The sequence below is a fragment of the Leuresthes tenuis genome, unplaced genomic scaffold, assembly GCF_036924035.1.
Source record: "Leuresthes tenuis unplaced genomic scaffold, fLeuTen1.0.hap1 SCAF_8, whole genome shotgun sequence".
Lineage (NCBI taxonomy): Eukaryota > Metazoa > Chordata > Actinopteri > Atheriniformes > Atherinopsidae > Leuresthes > Leuresthes tenuis.
The window spans coordinates 13481478-13494275 of record NW_027325362.1 but is presented as its reverse complement, the minus strand read 5'-3'; the positions used below and the strand labels follow the sequence as shown (position 1 = coordinate 13494275).

The 12798-nt window shown below is 43.5% G+C and overlaps 1 protein-coding gene across 4 annotated transcripts in view; it reads left to right on the top strand.

Annotated features, from left to right (window-relative positions):
* Window positions 1-12798, top strand: part of zmiz1a (zinc finger, MIZ-type containing 1a) — a 94602-nt gene that overhangs the window by 27818 nt on the left and 53986 nt on the right. For 3 of the 4 annotated variants that reach the window (XM_072390913.1, XM_072390912.1, XM_072390910.1), the window contains exon 3: window positions 6853-6930. The exons of the other annotated variant lie outside the window; for it this stretch is intronic. The gene's annotated coding sequence lies outside the window, so the exon portion shown is untranslated. The remainder of the gene's footprint in view (window positions 1-6852; window positions 6931-12798) is intronic. 4 annotated transcript variants of the gene reach the window in all.

The window sequence follows — 12798 nt, the reverse complement described above, 5'->3', positions numbered from 1 at the left end:
ACTGTCCTGAAGTGATGGACTGATAATGAGTCGCGCTGAAGCATTCAGCTATTTTAATGATGCTGCTTGCATTGAACTATAATCGGTTACGTTCTTCATTACCACAAAGCACAGTAGAGTTACAGTACAGTTTGAGCGTGCTTCTCTCAGAACTGGCCTCCGTGTTTGACTTTGAGATTAATTGCCCTCTGCAAACTACCCTCAGTGAAATAAAGTCGTTTAAAACTTTCTGTCGTCTTGCCGTCGTATGATCTAATCAAATATATTGAGCACCAAAAAAAAAAATAGTTAAAAGTCCGACCAAAACCAGACTTTTAAAATGTTAGTCCAACATCGCGCTCAGTTAGACTCAAAAGGGCCAAAACCACCACTCGAAATCACCATTATTTTACAAAGGACGTGTAACATGAGGAAAGAGTTTGTTTTTTTTATAGCAGAAAGCTGTGACTAAATGAATATGTTTTCATTGCCTGGCTTGCTTAACAGGGTTTACATCAGCACTGATACCAGTATTTGCATTTGACGTTGAAGACAAAGGATGATGCTGAGCCACAAAGTGCTCCAAAGTTGTGCCTTTCACTTGCAGTCAATGGTGGCGTGTTTGGGCTCTGTTGGATTGGTGACTTTGCCAAGTGCTTTGCCTTGTTCGGGCTGAAAACTGCTACTTCAATGCAGCCTGGACACTACAAAAGAGAAGTTCAAAATTGTGCAAAATAAAGCATCCAAAGTCTTTTGTTGTTGTTGTTGTTGTTGAACCAGTTCGGCCTTTGTATGCGCTTCTCCTGCCCTTGGCAATGTAAAGCGGTTATCAATGACTGTAACAATGTTAGACTGCTTCTTAGTAGATCTTCCTTAAGTTCAAACAAAGACAATGAGATGCCGGTTTGGAAGTGCCAACATAACCCATACACACACGCACATCCACATACATTAGCATTAGCTTAGAAAACGGGTAGCAGTTGCACTGAAACAACATGCTAGTCTCTCATTTTTGTGTAGGAGGTACAATTTATAATTACATTTTACATAGAGATAGCATGTGGCTGTCAAATTTAATGGGTCAGCTGAATATAAATGGTGGTAGGCCCGTAAGATGGTGAACAAAACCCACATACGTGTTGAAATATCAAAAGTAAACTTGGCTGTTCAGTGTATATTGAACATATTTATAAAACGTTAAGTACAACTGATTCTCATTTGTTGAATCACGCTAATCACGACGGCTGAAGCTGTTTAATTCACTGATGAGAAGGGATTACCATGAAGTAAATGCCAGGTTTCAGTACCAGCAATGTTGTTACGTCAACAATCGGCCAATCTCTTGCGTTCCTTTTAATCATGGGTCTCTATTTCTTACTAAATATGGTGTATTTTTTTCCTGAAGTGCTGACTATTAACTGTCTGATTGCAGTCATCTGTTTTGAGTGCTGTCGTCTGATTACAAACATGTGTTTTTCACCAAGCAAGATGGCCTGGGAGTGAGGTAATGGAATATTATAAAAGTCAAATTTAAGAGCCTTGGTGTAGCGTTGGGCTGCGTGGTGGCTAAGTTGTTCCCATGAAGGTCGAGGGTTTGCACTCACTGAATGACTGAAGTCGTTCTCTTTGGCTGCTCATTTTTGATGAGGCTTAGTGAACTCTGAATTCCCCGGCGGTGTGAATATGTGCAGTCTTTAAGCGGACAGAGTACTTTCACAGTCCCGTGTTTTAGACACTAGTCGGGATTTAAAGTTCCAGAGATATCTCAACTTTTCTTGACCTTTTCTTGGACTATTTCCCACATTTTTTGCAAGAAGACGGTAAATCTAGAAAGTCGCGTCACTCAATTCTCCCAGGCTGAGTTTAGCAGCAGTATGAGCTTTCACAGTGACGTTGCCTATAATTTTGTGTCAGGCTTGACAGCATAAGTCCAACTTTAGTTCCTGTACTGTCAGTGTTAGTTCCCTCTGACTCCTTGGGTGCCCTGACAGCCCTGTAACAACACACCAGTGTTTATGTTCTTTAGGTTAACATGGTTATCTGTGTGCGTAACCAGAGCCCCTAGCCTACATGGGCACTTGGCTTACATGTGTGGTTGCGTGTGTGAGGGATCTTGCAGCTGCATGGCCCGTCTCTTTCCCCGTGTCTCTCTCCAGAAAGAGCTGCAGGGACTTGCCAGTATTTTCATTCCCTCTGGAGGTATTTCCGCACACCAACAAAGCCCGGCCTGCGTGATGAAACAGAGAGGAAGCAGCTTTTGTGAGACGAGCAGCCAATTTGTGTGTGTGTGTGTGTGTGTGTGCGCGCACTACTGACCCCAACTAACAGTTTGTTACATGCAAATTTACTTTTGAGCTTGTAATTCAGGTTGCTCCAGGGTCTTGTTTGTTCATGAGCCTACTATAGCAAGAGAACAAGTCTACTCTGCACACCATTCAGAAAACAAAGTTGCCTTCTGTTTGCCTCTAATTAACTGGTATAGTACCTACTTTGTCTGATTAGTTAGTGTTTTTTTTACAGGGCTTGTTAACCATTGGCCTTTCCCACTCTTGACTTTCTCATTGCCAAAAGGAAATGTGTGTGTGTGTGTAGCCTGGATTACAAATCAACAGGGTGTCGCTGCAGGGAATGGATTGACTGTTGTTTTTTTTATAGTGAATTAAAAAAATAACTCTCATCTTTACAGTTCAATCAAATGAACGCAAAACATGCTCCTTTGACCTCGTGTAGATTAACGTGAGATACATGAAATATCTCTTTTGAAGTTCTGCTGTTTTTTGGTATTAAGTTTTCTGCAGCGGTGCGCCTGCCTTTCATGTATTTGGAGATTTTCAGGAATAACAAGTTTGAGGCTCGTACAAATCCTTGTTTTTTTGCTGTCTCACTTGAGGTCGTGACACAGCTTCTGAAAATCGCTATTTTTTTTTCTTCCAAAATGGGAGCAAAAGCTAAGCAACCGCAGAGTCTGTGAAGCAGAGATTTTCTCTGGGGCTGTCTACAATAGTCAGCATCCTGTGGGGTTGACAGCCAAGGCCTGGTGACACACGCTCATGCCCATAAACAGGGATTTGGCCCTCCGGAGAAAATAACCTTGATAATTACTGGGTGCATATAGACCTGCCCACAGTGAGAGGGGGAGGAGGAGACCAGGGCTGACTGAGAAGACGGAGAGAGCCACATCCGCTGGTGCATTCCTGCATGCTGTGTCATACTGGTGCCGAGTTTCCCCTCAGTTTGCACGGAGATTTCCACAAGGTGGAGAGTGCACAGAGCCACTGACGCAACGCTCGGGACCGCGGACACTGACAAGTTTAAAGTTTAACAAGGCAACGGGCCACGCATTCACAGACTCCCTGCAGCAGCAAAAAGACAGCAAAACAGTTTAAAGACTAAACAGAAGAGGACTGGCAGACAATGGTGAAAAAGTGGAGCCACATGGAGGGTGGGATGCATGGAAAGAGAGGGAAAAATACAGCCTGGTGACCTAACTATGGAAGCGCTCATATACTTAAACTCTCCTCTCCCAGTCTTTCTCCAGTATCATGGGGCCTCTCTGGTCTAGCTGAATTGGCACCATTACAGCAGCCAGAGCTGAATGTCTGCGCCTGGCTTGCCGCCCGTCTGCTTGCCTGTCATTCAGCTGGTTAAAGAGGCCTTGTTGAACCACTGCACTGTGCCCGGCTACTACAGGACCATTCATGCCTGCAACGGCAAAAAACAGCCAACTCCTGTCATCAGTGCTAGCTAGCACATACCAATTTACTCCTGGAAATGACAAGGGCATCTTGCTTGCTAAGCACGGTTTCCCCAAGCAACCCAATAACCCACTTTTTTCAAGTTAGAGTCTCATTTCAGGGAACGCTCCTCTCTAACAGAGCAAAGTGTCTGCAGACAAACACATTCCCATCTCAAATATACTCTCAGTCTCTGTTGAAAGTACGCCTCCTGCTTTGGGTGTACAGCGGAATAGACTGATCCTTTCCCAGAGGAATCATACAGCAACAGCACAAAACAATAAAACCGTTCCTTTGTGCTGCCTTGAATGCTGGAAATTTCAAACAAAAGATTTGAAAATACACTTTCGGAGAGTTCCCCCGCTTTTCAGTTGGTCTGCATGGCCAATGGCAGCTCGTTCTGTCACAGCTGACCTTCATCTTGGTGAACTGTCCTTTTCTCAGTCCCATTGTGACACACACCATGAGGACATGGACGAGAGTCAAGGCTTCCTTCTGCGCTCGCCTTCTTTACTTCCTCCCTCATGCTCTCACTCTCGACTCCCCCAGCTCACTCCCATCCTTCTCATGTCCTTTTTGTCTTCCTCCCCTACCCCTTGCTCAGTGTCTACAGTCCTAACGTCCTCCTGCTATGATTAGCTGTAGCGTTTTTTATTTCCTCAGCCAGTGTAATGTCTAGATCCTCCTGTGTCCTTGGAATCCAGTCTAATAAGCTCAGACACACGCTCATGTCTCTGCGCTCCATGGGCCTACTCTCCAGTGTCACCCAGCGCACACTGAGGTAAACAAAGACTGCCACAAACACATGCACACACTCTATCCGAGTGTGCTAATAGACCGGCATAGCAACCCACTGAGGACAGCGTTGAAGCCAGCTCGCTAACGTTGACCTTCCGTGTGCCAATCACATCAAATCTGCTCTCCGATTTGAATGTGGGGAGGAAAACAGTGTAAATTGAAAGCAGAAATCCCCCTGGTGTGAGACAAGATGAGCCTCAGAATAAATTATTCAGATGGCAGCCTCTTTCCTGCACGATTCTCGCCTTCTGCTACGTTTAATGGCATCTGTGATGACGCCCATTGGAGATTAATCCAGATGCAAGATGTTTGTACGTGTGTGCTTACAATCGAGTGTGGGATTCTGTGCGTGCGGCCTGCTCACCCCTCTTCTCATGCATCCCATCATGTCGTGTGATGGTGAAACAAAGCCTCAAGAGGGGAATTTATTTCTTCTCCAGAGAGACCAGTAAATAAACAACTAGAGAATCAATGCCTCCATTTATTTTTTTTTTTGTCTGATAATTCTGCCCGTGTTGTTAGACTGTGTGACAGCATTTTCTAAGTCAGTATAGCTCTGAGCAGCCATATTTCCTCTCGATGGGAGTGAGAAAACATGCCTCACTTTCCTCATGTTTCATTATCAAGGATCAGTAAATTACCACATTTTTTTCTTTGATTTTTTTTTTCTTTTTTTTTTATCGCCCACTGCAGCTCATTTAGCACTATGATGGAGTCTTTGTATGAATGGGAAATAATACCAGCAGTGGAAATTGTGTTTTAGAACTCCTCAGTCAAATAAAGGCACACAGACATAGAAATTACCAGGCACAGTTGAATAGAAAAACCCACAGCAGTTCCTGTGGTTAATGCATTTCGGGCTTTGTGAATATCATTGATTCTCCGCAGAAGAATGACCCTTCCTGACACAAGCGCTTACAATATTTTACTGTGTTTGGAATATTTTTCTCAAGCATGTTTTCATTATATTTACAGAGAAAAGAAGTGTGATTCTGAGCTTTTTTTTTTTCTTCCCTTTTAGAAGCTCTGTGGACCAACTTACTCACTTTGCTTTTAGCCATGTACATTTCCGGGGGTGATTTTGTTTCTGATATTTAAGCCTCCAAAGTGACAAAGATTTTTTTTTTTTTTTACCCAAAAGTGTCAAAAAAGATTCCCAGTTGATCCTTTTCCCTTTGACAGTTTTTCTGCTATTCCCTTTTTTTTATTTGATGGAGGCAGATATCTTAAGAACACATTCTTGGAGATCCAAGCTTCACCTTTGAAATGTACGAGTAACAGATTATTTTCCTGAACTGCAGCTGTATTGTGTTCAGTGGCTATAATTAGCAGAGTTCAGGTCCCAGAAAATAGGAGGGGTGTTGCTGCTATTAGTGAAGGTTCAATGACTGATGCAAACAGGGAATAATGGTGTAACCAGAGTCTCCCTGGCTCCTCAGGAATAAAGGTAACCTCCCAGTGTGTAAACCCTGATTAGGAGGAATCATTCGGCTATTACTGCTGTTGGTGAAACCAGCATATACTCCATGTTAGACCCTCTAATGAGCTCTGGTTTACCATGGGTTTTTTGTACTCGAGTACCCATCTCTGTATCCCATAACCAAGTGTGAAATTACAATATCAGATCATATTTAGTTAATTAAACTCATGTGACTAATTTAATTTCACTCAAATATAGAGAGAAAATGAATAAATCATGGGGGCGTATTTAGCTTGCTAGTGCTGGTGTTAACAGTAATTAAATGTGGGGCAATCTGTAGCTTGTGGAGATAGCTCAAGTCTTTTCTTCCTGCCAAATACACAAGTACACAAGTGGAAAAACACAATGAATTTTGGAGGCCGTCTAGCAGAATATTAATGAAGTGATGTGGGATTTTCAAACACAAGAATAAGCAAGCCGAAGACGCAGTCCTGTAAAGTAGTCTAGTGCATTAATAGTCAGCAAGTGGTTGTCCCATTAGGAGATCTGCACATCTCAGTTAGAGAAGAGCCAGAAGCAGAGAAGAAATATTCCTCCATGATTAGAGCCTGGAGAGTTCAAAGACAGCTGTTTTCTGCAACTAGATGGGCACAAAGAACTCACAAGGAAGACAAGAAATCATCTTGTATTTGTCATTTAAGTATTTTATGTTTCACTTTTGGCAGGATTAGAGATGCATATTCTCTCTCCAGCTCTGTCAGTCTTTGTTATGCGCTTCCAATTTGTCACACGCACAACAGGGAGCTTTCTTACATCTCAGTAAATGATGACACCTAAGTCTAGCCTTCCTATCACTAAAAAGCACATTGTGTTTTGTCACAGTCCCTGACATGCATTGCATTGTGTTTTGTTTCATTTTAGACTCTCTTCGTGATTGATGAAGATTAAGAAACAGATTTGGGCCTAATATCAAACACAGAAACGTCCTCATCCAAACTGGTAAGGACCCTGATTTATCACCTCCGTCTTTGTCCGAGCAGTTTGGGATAAGCTAGCATGGTGATACCGATGCACCTCATTGAGGTTTTGTAAACAAGATAAGATGCTGGCAGTTTGGTTTTGGCCTTTTGTTGTGTCGCACCAGCCACTATGCTGAAGAAGTGTGTATTTTCAGTTGAAGAAAGAATATGATTCAGAGGAGCAAGAAATATATTCCGAGGTTTCAGTTTTAGGGCACACAATCTCAAATCATCTTTGGAGGAAAGCTTTTTCCTGTGATTCAGAAATTGATACTACCCTCTATTTTATGGTCCAGGTACTTTCAGAGAGATTTATCAGATCACACACACACATGAACATCCGGAAGTAATTGCTACGAGAGGCTGGCCACCATTGTTTTGAATGAAAGCACATGTTTACTTGACGATTTGCATGATACTTGGTGATTGCATTTCCCCTTCGGTCAGGCGGCTGGTGCTTGTCAGGTAAAGGAGTTCAGTCAGTCAAGAGTAGCAGAACAAGCTGCAAAATCTTTTTGTGCTCCACTAGGTCACTGTTCTTTCCTCTGATGTGGTCCATTTAGAGAACCTCTATTTGGAGGATGTTTACCAGACCACATTCTTGCACTTACGCTGCAGTGGTGATAACTTTCTGGTTTTGCTTCAAGCTGACCCCAGAGCTTGACATCTGAACAGCACTCATAGCAGTGTTGAACTAATGTTAAGTTACCTTGTATGGCCAGTGATCTGCTTCTATCAGTGGTACTATCAATCTCTAGGATGAGAACAAATGGCTAATCTCCATGTCCCCATCCTTTAGTCATTTGCTCCCTACTGCATAACCTGGAGAACAAGGCTCTATCTCATGCAAAAACATGCATGGATATTGTGTTCAATTAGCCTTTGAACAGCACGAGTATTATGTATCCAGCTATCCCTCAGACTCCATGAATTTTAAGTGTCTATTTAAACCCATGGCAGTCATCATTACAGTGTCAAAAACCTTTGACCACCATGATGGATGATGTAATTGCGTTGAATGAGGATGTGAGGAGACAACAGACCAAAGGATGTCACATTATGCTTCCTAACACATTCAAGTAAAAGACCTTATCCCTCTTCTTTTGTTTGGGATGCTGTGCAAAATGTCGACAGTGTAGTTTGTGTACATGTGAAACGGCATCAAAGTGCTGGAAGGTGAATAATTTTTGGTGGCATCTGCACATTTTGCAATATGCTAATGAGCAAAGCTGCAAAAGCCAGATTGCCAGGAGAGAGAAGGGGAGAAGGAGAGGAGAAAAAGAGGGAGGGAACAGAGTGGAAAAGAGAGAAACAGACGGAGGCTGGTGTAAATTATGGATGCAACCTGCGATTTCCAAGAGGAAAAGAAAAGCAGAGAGAAACCTCAAGTCATGCATATCAGATTACGCATTTACCACATTTTCTTATCATGGTCCGTGAGCAAACTCGTATACAATCTGGCCTCTATGGTGTGTGTGTGTGGGAGACGAGGAGTGAGAGTGCTTAACATATTCATCCATGTCAAGTCGTGTGGAGTTGTGTTGTGCTGTCAGGCAAAGCTCAAAAAGTTGAGTTCATATGATGTGTGTGTGTCTAAAGCCGTGTTGACTTTCATTTCTCTTGTGCTGCGTTGCTTCGGTCCGTGTGTCCGCGAGCCCCCGGACACAGTGTTAGGAGCCGTTTCAGTTGCTTTACATACTCGAATGTTTATGGGATTGTTTATCTACACCGAAAGCTGAGTAAGGCCGCTTTGTTGAAAACACTTGAATCTCATTATGTTTATCGCCTGCTTGAGCAGTCCTAAGAGAAGTTAAGTAAAAGTGAGCATTCGTGAGCCACGGCCACATCCCACCCTTGCATGCCAGCCCCCTGTGAGCGTGTGTCTGCGTGAATAATGGATCCATTCTTGAGTCGTGTCTGTGACTAGAGCCTGTGCAGTGGCGTGGTTTCCTAAGCAGAGGTGGAGGTGCAGGTGAGGGGAGGGGCTGGTGGTCTGGAAATAGCTCTGCCTAAGCTGGAAGTACCTTAGGTGGGCCTCTGTGTCAGCTTCACCGTTCTTTAACACACTCGCACGACAAAAGTACAATCCTGCTTGTGAACCCGGCATACATTATGCACACATTTTCCTGCTAGTTTCAAAGGAAATATGGTTTAACGTGTCTCTTGTCAGCTTTGCTGTCTACATGATCTCTTCAAACATGACAGGAGAATTCTAAAGGCACTGCAGTTTCTAAGAACTGAACAAGAGGCACTTAAAGAGAGACGTGTTGGGCCTGGCAACAAAAACTATAAAGCTGCCCTGGATCTTGCTCATGTAAATGTGTGTTAATGTGCAAAGTAGGTCATTTATCTGGAGCAGGGACAGCAGTGGTGTGCCTCTTTAGAGAGATGTCAGAGTGTGGAATCAGTTTGCAAGTAAACACACTGCTGGATTTGGTGAACTGCGCTGGGGATTTTGCATACACTCGTATTTTGATTATACGCCATGTCCAAACACTAATATAGGAGAAGAGTAGGAGGGTTGTGACGAAGGTTCCACTGGCCGTTGTCAATCCAGAGACAGCATCAGTAACCACAAACAGAGATACAGTAGCAGCCGAAAAATCTGACCAAATCAGATTACCAAACAAACAGCTAAGAGGATTAATCCTGATCTTTCTCTCATTTTTTCCCCATCAGACGGACATTAAATCTGCAATCTATAAAATCCCTTCAGATGATTTTCTGTTTTACTTTGTGGCCCTTATTTTCTGGCAGTGTGTTTGGAGTGAAGCTCTTTCAGCTTCCCAGTGAACTCTGCCCTTTTGTTCTCCCTTGAGGCATCTAGAAATTGCTCTACTAAACGGGGTATCATATCAGCCTTTAAAAATATCTTCACAGCGTACAAGACAAATCTGACCTGCGATCAGGTGCAGCGCTGTTGAGCCCTGTAATGTTATAATTGCATTTTTCGCCAGGAACACTTGCTGTTGGTGTGTTGGGGAAGGGGGGGGTAGTTCTGTGGCTGTCACTTAAACAAGCACGACAATTTTTAGCAGCATACGTCTAATTAATGGAAAGTGCTGTACATGAAAAGGAATAATTACACCTTGTCCTTGGCTTTCAGATATCAAACATGTAGCTGCATTTCTTTGAATTAATCTCAGGAATGATTGTTGGTTTACAGGGAATCAGTGGCGGTACAGTGTGTTCTCAGGGAAAAAGAGGGTAGATTAATTTGGTTAATATTTTATAAAGCTTACAAAGGCAAAGGGCACTGAAGCTTTTCAGATTATTTGTTCTCAGCCAATATTACACACCACGGCTGAGTTGCTGTTTCACCTTGCTGCTTGTCTACAGCTCTCCAGCGCGGTGCCAACAAAGGGCACTTGCCGGTAAAAATGTTTGTGATAGCTTTGTTTGTCAAACGGAAGCTGTTGAGATGTGCTGCTCGTTCTCCATCGCTGTGATTGGATTCAAAGGAGCTTGCAATGTATCGCTCTCCCGAGTGCTGATAGATGCCGAAAGATTTGTATTAATATCCTCACTGGTACTCTTTGATATAAACTGATTAATTCTGAGCGCTCGCCTACGCACGAACACCTCGGAAGCACAATATAGCATTGCTCCTGACAGCTTGACAAACTGACATTCCCACTCTCAATCACTCCCTCTCCTGCCCTCCTGCTCTCCCTGATAGAACTGTATATTGTTAGCAACAAGACTGTAATCAGTGCAAACGTAATCAAATCATTGCTCCAACAAGCAGCCCTGGCTGCCGGGTTTCCAAGAAACACATCTCAGATCAGGAGGCGGCCTGCTTGTACAGCAGTGTGTACTGTAGGCAGCCGCCGCCGTAAATGTCAGCAGAAGTAGGATTATTTTAGAAAATGTCACCGACAGCATAATAGCCTAGTCGAGGAGTGTCTCCTGCTATGTTTGTATCGCATGTCAGCAGGTGGGATATGTAACTATGCTTGAGGGTTTCAAAGTGTGGTAATAAAAGTGACTGTACACAGAAAGCAAGCGGCACGCTGGATCTGTTGAAAGTGAGGCGTGATCGGCAGCGAGCGCAGCCCATCGAGTTAGCTGTTAAAGTGAGTCTTTTGGATCTGCACAAACAAATGCACATCTCCAAACCTCCTCATTATTGGCAGCAGAAAGGCTGCCCGGGCACGGGGACAACTTCTGTGTGCGCCTCTGCGTTCATCTGCGCTTTGTGTGTGTGTGTTTGTGTGGCGTGCGCCCGGTTCAGTAGTTCATTCCAAGATTTGGTTAACCGAGTTGGCTCGCTCCATCACATCGCCACAGAGTGTGCAGTTGCCTCAGCCTCTGTTTCATTTAGTGGCACCCACGCTCTTATCCTCCTGCCGTGAAAACACTCGGAGACTCGCGCTTTCTCTCCGCTGTAACAGACACACACACGTGTGTGTGCGCACACAGCTGAGTGAGAGAGTGACAGAGTTGGAGGGTGAGAAAGAGGGAAAAAATAAGAAAGTACCAATTAAGCTCCTCAGACAGATCTGCCAACAGACATCAGGGGGTTGGAGGCGGGGAGTGTGTGTGTGTGTGTGTGTGTGTGTTGGATAAGGGAGTAGGGGGCGTTTGACTAGAGCCTAACTTTGTGTTATTCCTTCAGTTTTGCACTTCCATAACCTGCTGAGGAGGTTTGCAGGAGCCTGTAGCTTCTGTATTTACTTGTTGACAGTGCTTTTGCTCAAAGGTTAGTGTGAGATTTTGCTGCGTTTGTTCCCTCTGTTCACGTTCACAGTGGAGTCCGTGACTCAGAACACGCAGCTTAAAACAGAACTGACTTCTAGGTTGTACTAGGTTACTGCTTGTGACTGGATCTCTTGTGCGAGTCTGGGGCTTACATTGTTTCTGTTTTCTGTCAGCTGTGGAGCTCACCTGTTATCCCCTCAGCTGGGTGATATACCTGGAAAGCATCACGACCTCACATTGATCAGACAGCTGGGCTACGCGCTCACTTGCCTTCGTTTTCACAACCTGACCTTGTTCTGAATTCTGCCCGATGTGTTGACCACCGTTAGGATAGAGATCAGTTGACCCTGCACCAAGGACACTTGGTGCTTGCATTTGAAAAGTAGGATTTTATGAGTTCCCAGTATGAAAAAGCTCCTGGAAAGCCCCGAAAGTTGGATTTCCAATTTGGAAACCTCACAAGGCCCAACCTCAAAATCCCAGCTACCCGACTGGTACTGGCACTTTTTTGTCTTATAAAATAATTCACACACATGGTGCTTACCTCACTTTTTGCACACTTGTTTTTCTTATAATTGCTCAACTGGACAGAGTGCAAATCCTTCTGGTTTTTCCAAATTCCAACTTGAATGCAATCAACTTCTGACTGCTGAGCCATATATTTATCTAATCCCCTCTGACTGTGCTTTGAGCGTTTTGATCTCAAACATACAGGTTTGGGCATTGTTTTTGATATCATTCATTCATATTCTGAGTCTGCTTCTGATTCTTCTGACTGACTGCTAGTTTCTGTTTGTTTAGAAAGTAAAGACTGTTCAAAGTCTATGATAATTTCATCCCATTATGTGGCCACAAGCTCCACCTATAAGTTACAGCGACTGGCAAATTCACAGTTAAAACCCAAACTTGTTTTTAATCATATACAAACAAACAAACCAAAAAAAAAAAAGTGGGGTCTGTAGAATATGTGTCTTTGTATATGACTTGAATTACCTGATTTTCAAAGTTGATTTTATTGTCAACTTTTTACTCTTTGTTCAGCTACCAAAAAAAAAAAAGAGCAAAAAGTCTTTGTTTTGCTTTGAGACTGCCATGTCAGTACCCAGAGCTAAGCCTTTATCCAAACAGTCTTAACAGACAGTAAAAC